General features: G+C 44.4%; 1 long non-coding RNA gene across 1 annotated transcript; it reads right to left on the bottom strand.

Annotated features, from left to right (window-relative positions):
• Window positions 1–2,602: 2,602 nt before the first annotated feature.
• On the bottom strand, window positions 2,603–4,603 carry LOC143293116 (uncharacterized). The gene is made up of 3 exons (XR_013056728.1): window positions 4,407–4,603; window positions 3,524–3,680; window positions 2,603–2,928 (listed from the first exon to the last, which is right to left on the bottom strand). It is a non-coding gene; the product is annotated as an uncharacterized LOC143293116 (long non-coding RNA).
• Window positions 4,604–6,731: the final 2,128 nt, after the last annotated feature.

Raw genomic sequence — 6,731 nt, 5'->3', positions numbered from 1 at the left:
GACCACAGAGACGCACAGCACTCATTGCGAGTGAATTAGCCAGGTACAACATCGACATCGCTGCCTTAAGCGAGACCAGACTGGCAGAAGAAGGCGAACTATGTGAGCGAGGCGCAGGCTACACCTTCTTTTGGAGCAGTCGCGGACCTGAGGAGAGACGTGAGGCTGGAGTTGGCTTTGCAGTGAAGACAACCCTCGTTGGCAAGCTGGCTGGTCCCCCGAAAGGAGTGAACGATCGCCTGATGACGATGAAACTCCCAATATGCAACGGGAAGAAGTTTACCACCATTGTCAGTGCCTACGCGCCCACCATGACCAACCCGGATGAGATCAAGGACAAGTTCTACGAGGACTTGAACGCTGTCATCACCACTGTTCCCAACGCTGACGAGCTCATCATTCTTGGTGACTTTAACGCGAGAGTTGGTTGTGACAGCACCTCCTGGGAAGGCGTGATTGCGAAGCATGGGGTTGGTAACTGTAACAGCAATGGCCAACTACTTCTCCAGACATGTGCCGAGCACGACCTTCTTATCACAAACACCGTCTTCTGCCTCCCTACCCGTAACAGGACGTCATGGATACATCCTCGCTCTGGGCATTGGCATCTCATCGACTTTGTCATCGTCACGAAGAAGGACAGGCAGGATGTACGAATGACGAGGGCCATGTGCGGCGCCGAGTGCTGGACAGACCACCGCCTTATCGTCTCCAAACTAAACCTCCGCATCCAGCCCAAGAGACGGCCTCAGGGCATGAAAGCACCCAAACGCCTGAATGTCAGCAAGCTGGAGCTAGGCAACATCAAGCAGAGCTTTGCTGACACCCTGGAGGAACGCCTTGAGTCCACCGAGCTGGACAACCAGAATGTGGAGGCAGCATGGGTCGCACTGCATGAGACGGTGTACAACACTGCCATGGAGTGCCTGGGGCCTTCTGTCAGGAAGCACAAAGACTGGTTTGATGAGAACTGCACTGAGATCTAGCAGCTGCTAGAAGACAAACGCCAAGCCTACAGAGCCCACATTGAAGATCCCAAGTCACAGTCAAAGAAAGACATACTGAAGAGCGCACGCAGCACCATCCAGCTGAAGCTGCGGCAGATGCAGAATTCCTGGTTGAGCAACAAAGCTGATGAGATCCAGGGCTTTGAAGACAGGAACGACATGAAGAACTTCTATAACGGCCTGAAAGAAGTCTAAGGTCCCACCACCTCCGGATCTGCTCCACTCCTGTGCTGATGGTTCTACCCTGATCACTGACAAGGACGGGATCCTTGAGAGATGAGCTGAACACTTTGTCAGCGTACTGAACCGCCCTTCCACCATCAATGATGAAGCCATCGACCGACTCCCCCAGGTGCCAGTCAGTGAGTCGTTGGATGCCATTCCAACTTTGGAGGAGACCAAGAAAGCTATCCGTCTGCTATCCAGTGGCAAAGCCCCTGGCTCAGACTCCATTCCAGCTGAGGTCTACAAAGAAGGTGGTATGGCGCTGAATGAGAAGCTTCATCAGCTGTTCCAGCTCATCTGGAAGCATGAGGCAGTTCCACAGGACTTCAAAGACGCTTCCATCATACACCTGTACAAGCGCAAAGGAAATCGTCAGGCCTGTGACAACCATCGTGGAATATCCCTGCTGTCCGTCGTAGGCAAGACTCTGTCCAGAGTGCTACTCAACCGTCTCATAGCGCACCTTGAGCAAAGTCTCCTACCAGAGAGCCAGTGTGGCTTCCGGAAAGAACGCGGGACTATCGACATGGTGTTTGCTGCCAGACAGCTCCAGGAGAAGTGTCAGGAACAGAACGCCGACCTTTACTCCACCTATGTCGATCTGACCAAGGCCTTCGATACTGTTAGCAGAGATGGCCTTTGGAGAATCATGGCGAAGTACGGATGTCCCAGAAAGTTCATCATCATCATGGCCGTGACCCTCCACCACGAAATGAGTCGCTTTGCACCAGAGGTCGATTTTTAGTTATTGGTATATCATAAATCTGCAATAAATGACCTTTACAGCGAAAAAAAAAGTTTGTAAATCGGATGATTCTGTGAAAAGTTATTGTGATTTGTTCTAAAGTCGCGAAAGTAACGAACTGAGAAATCAAGGCCGAAAAGTTTTGGAACATCTTCATAGCAACCACATACTTCTAAGCAAGATATGTTCATGAAATTTGGCACACACATACTTAGTGGCAATTTCCACAATTGCACAAAGTTTGAAAGAAAAATATTGAGTGTATTTGATTTTATTCAAATAAGAATTTTCTTTTTTTTTGTGGAAAGAATTGCAACTGAAGTATTAGTATACTTACTTTTTAATCAGCTCAACATGACTAAAAACCTTCCAGTTTTAAGATCAGTTTTGTTGTGGTGTTGTTTGTGGTCCAATTACTATGAAACTTTTGCTTTGTATAGTATGTGTACTAAAATTTATGCCAGATTATAGGTAAAAAATGCTAAATCATGATGCCGAATCATGTAATTGTGGTAATTCAATGTGCTCACTGGCTTAGTGTGCTTGTGATATTACCATAATCCATACAACAAGCACAACAAAATAACAAAAAAGATCCACACAACAAAACTGCTCATACAAAAGGTACAAGTTCATGTGTGTTTTATCCCAGCATAGCATCAAATGAAATACATTTCATAATCCAAATGAACACTTCAAACAATTCATCTGCAAAGAAAACCTACTTGTCAAACCCATACTTCACACAATAAAGACACACAACCTCATCAAACAAACACTCAATCTGCTAAAAAAAAAAAAAAAAAAAAATGTGCAGATATGTGGCACAGGTAATCAATTCTTGTGGTACAAAGTGTCATCAGGGTGGATGGTGTTGATATTGAACCTTCTTCCTCCACTCTTTTTTCTCCACTGGTGGTGTCAGTATGTTCCAAAAATGCATGGTTTATCCTGAAACAGTTTGTTATGTAATACTTCTTTTTCTCTTTTCATTTCCTTTGTTCTGAATTATTTTCTATATGTTCTAAAGTTTATTCATTAATGCTAATAATGTTAGATTAAATATCAACAATAATTTCAGTTTTGTACATTTACATCACAGCTTTCATTCTTTACACAGGACTTTACAAAATGCTTTACTTCTAGTTCTATGTATTTTATCAGAAAATAAAAAAAGAATACACTTATATATATATATATATATATATATATATATATATATATATATATATCATAATATAATCAGACAAAGCAGTTTACTGATAATAAAAGTATGAAATAGTGATTATTAATGCTGTATCACTATGAGTATCAGTGTGCATATCAGTGTGCATGTGCATGACATGCTGCAATCCATTAAGTTACTTTATGCATAGTGGCATGTCAAGCACATGTACACTTATATCATTTATGTAAATGTCTGTGCAAAAGTTTACAATTCCATACATGTACATATAGACAAAGTTTGTAAAAAGAAACTAAGTTTGCACACTTCATGGTAAATTTATACTATAAATCATAGTACATTAACAGTTTGCTAACTCACTCATAGATAGTTCACCAGCAGACAGTTCTTTAGTTGACAGTGTAGTTAGTGTGGTGGTGTTGCCTCTCCTTCTGATGACATGACTTGCCAGCAGTGATCTCAGAATTATTCACTGGTGTACAGGCAGGCATATAAAGTACCATCATATCTTTCAGGGCTGAAAAAGAAATTGAACTATTAGTAATACTGTTAGTATTTACTGTTGACGCAACTCTATATTTATTTACCTCAAAACAACACAGACACAGAAACACACACACACACACACACACACACACACACACCAACCTGACACACATTCACATAAAATATCCATTCAAGCAAATTCTGTGAAACTGAAAACTGTTCATAATGTCATGCCCCTGAACCTCCCCTAGCTCAGTTAAATGGTTAAACTGTGAAGAGACAGTGTGTGTGTGTGTGTGTGTGTGTGTGTGTGTGTGTGTGTGTGTGTGTGTGTGTGTGTGTGTGATATTGTGTGAGTATGTGACTCACTGTGTGACACACATTGTGTGTGTGTGTGTGTGTGTGTGTGTGTGTGAGAGAGAGAGAGAGAGAGAGAGAGAGAGTGTGTGTGTGTGTGTGTGTGTGTGTGTGAGTGACATGTATACACACTGTGTCACACATTGTGTGTGTGTGTGTGTGTGTGTGTGTGTGTGTGTGTGTGTGTGTGAGATATTTTAATTTACATTCTGTTAATTTCCTCAGATTCATTTTATTCTTTTAATCATTTTTATTCCAGATGTCAAACAGTGAATTTCTGTTCCAATGTAAGACAATAAATCAGTCTTGAGTCAATCATTGTTAAATAAATTATTATCAATTGATTATTTCATCATTACATTTCAGTATTTGTCAATGTGGGTAAAATAAGAATGCTTACCTTCAGACACTTCAGATATACAGTCCCCCAGTCACTTTGCTTGCATATTCCTTGTGTGAGCTGTGAGAAACACAGTTCTATCACTTCAGTGCAGCAAGTCAGTTTCACTTGTTTCCATGTCAGTCACAACACTGATGGCACCTGGTGCATGTGATTTCGGCAATGACAGGCGAAGGCTTCCAACCTTTCTGTATCTAGTGCAAATGTTGATTCGTCATCGACATCAAAATTAATAGTATTGTTGATGAAAACTGAACGACAATCCTGCGTCGTCTGCTTTCGAAATCAGCGTTGCCTTCGTGTTCACTGAGATCGATTTCATGAACGGTCAGTTCCATCAATGAAGTACTGGGTTAGAAACTCACAAACGTTGTCTTCTTCACTGAATGGCAAAATGTGTGCGACGCAAGTTATCTTGTCAGGAAATCGCCAAGTCACTCTTGAAAACGTGCTTCCGAACCCTGCGACCATGTTTATTTGAGCTAGCGTGCTGAATGGCTGGTTTCGTCACGTGGCCTCTCTCGGCCAATGACAGAGGGGATTTTCCTTCATAGTGACGCATTGTTTACGTAGTGTATCCTTATTTTGAAAGCGACGATTCGCTCGTAGTTAAAAAAATCAACCAATGAGAAGGACATAGATTGAAAGAGACGGACTTAAACTTTAAAACAATGTATGATTTGACCGGTCGATTCCAAGAGATGAGGGAGGGTAAGCTTGTCAAAGTTGATCGATTTCGCGAAGTCATAGGCGATCAGAATGACGGGTTAGGCATTTTAAGCACACTTTTAAGGCAAAAGAAGACACAGTTATGCCTAGATACTTCAATATGAGATAAAAGAAAGCCTAAAGTTTATTATGAAGTCAAAATCTGAAAATCGACAACCTGACCCCCACCCGCCTAAAATCGCCGCTAGCGGGAAAGTTGGTCAGGGACAAAGCGACTCATTCCGTGATGGAGGGTCACTACACGGCAACTACACGATGGGATGCTGGCCCGAGTCCAAGACAACGGAGAGACTTCAGAACCATTCCCTGTCTCCAACAGAGTCAAGCAAGGGTGTGTTCTTGCCCCCACCCTGTTCAGTCTCATGTTTTCAGCCATGCTGACAGATGCCTTCAGAGACGCTGACGTAGGCATTGGCATCAGGTACCGCACAGATGGCTCACTCTTCAACCTCAGAAGGCTTCAAGCAAAAGCCAAGGTGAGGACAGACACCGTCAACGACTTCCTGTTTGCTGATGACTGCGCTCTCAACGCTGCCTCCGAAGCTGACATGCAACACAGTGTCGACAAGTTCTCTGCTGCCTGTGACAACTTTGGCCTCACAATCAGCACAAAGAAGACTGAGGTGATGCACCAGCCAGCTCCAGGAAAGCCTTACGTTGAACCAAACATCTTCATCAACGGGCAACGACTGAACGCGGTGGACAAGTTCACATACCTGGGCAGTACACTGTCTCGCACAGTTGTCATCGACGACGAGGTGAATGCCAGACTCGCCAAAGCCAGCGCTGCCTTCGGCAGACTCCATAAAAAAACGTTTGGAACAGGAGAGGCATCACCCTGGAGACGAAGCTCAAAGTATACAAGGGCATAGTTCTCACCACACTGCTCTATGGATGTGAATCATGGATGGTCTACAAACGCCACGCCAAAAAGCTGAACCACTTCCACACCACCAGCCTCAGAAAACTTCTCGACATAAAGTGGCAAGTGAAGATCCCTGACACAAAGGTGCTCACTCGTGCAAACTTGCCCAGCATCTACACCATCTTGATGCAGGCCCAGCTGCACTGGGCAGGCCATGTAGTTCACATGCCAGACCACCGGCTCCCCAAGAAACTGCTGTACGGCGAACTCCAACATGGCAAGCGCTCCCATGGAGGCCAAAAGAAGCGCTTCAAAGCCACTCTGAAAGCTTCTCTGAAGGCCTTCAACATCAGCCACGACACATGGGAGCTGAATGCAATGGACAGACCAAAGTGGCGTTCAGCTGTCCACAAAGGCGCCAAATCCTGTGAGGCCAACAGAATCGCTGCAGCAGAGCAACGCAGACAGGCCAGGAAAAGCAGTACCAGCAAGTCCCCGACAGCCGCCACCATCCCCTGTCCACATTACGTCAGAACCTTCCGGGCGCGGATTGGCCTGACCAGTCATCTGCGCACCCACAGAGCCCAACCCACCCACCCCCAGGATGACTAGATGGTCCTCGTCGATCCCGACGGACGAACCACACATGTGGCACTACATTACATATATACACACGTATGTATATACGTTCACATAGAAACATAAATTTACATGGAGACTGTCAAGCAATG

This window comes from Babylonia areolata, chromosome 18, assembly GCF_041734735.1.
Source record: "Babylonia areolata isolate BAREFJ2019XMU chromosome 18, ASM4173473v1, whole genome shotgun sequence".
Lineage (NCBI taxonomy): Eukaryota > Metazoa > Mollusca > Gastropoda > Neogastropoda > Buccinidae > Babylonia > Babylonia areolata.
This window is presented reverse-complemented; position numbering and strand designations above follow the sequence as displayed.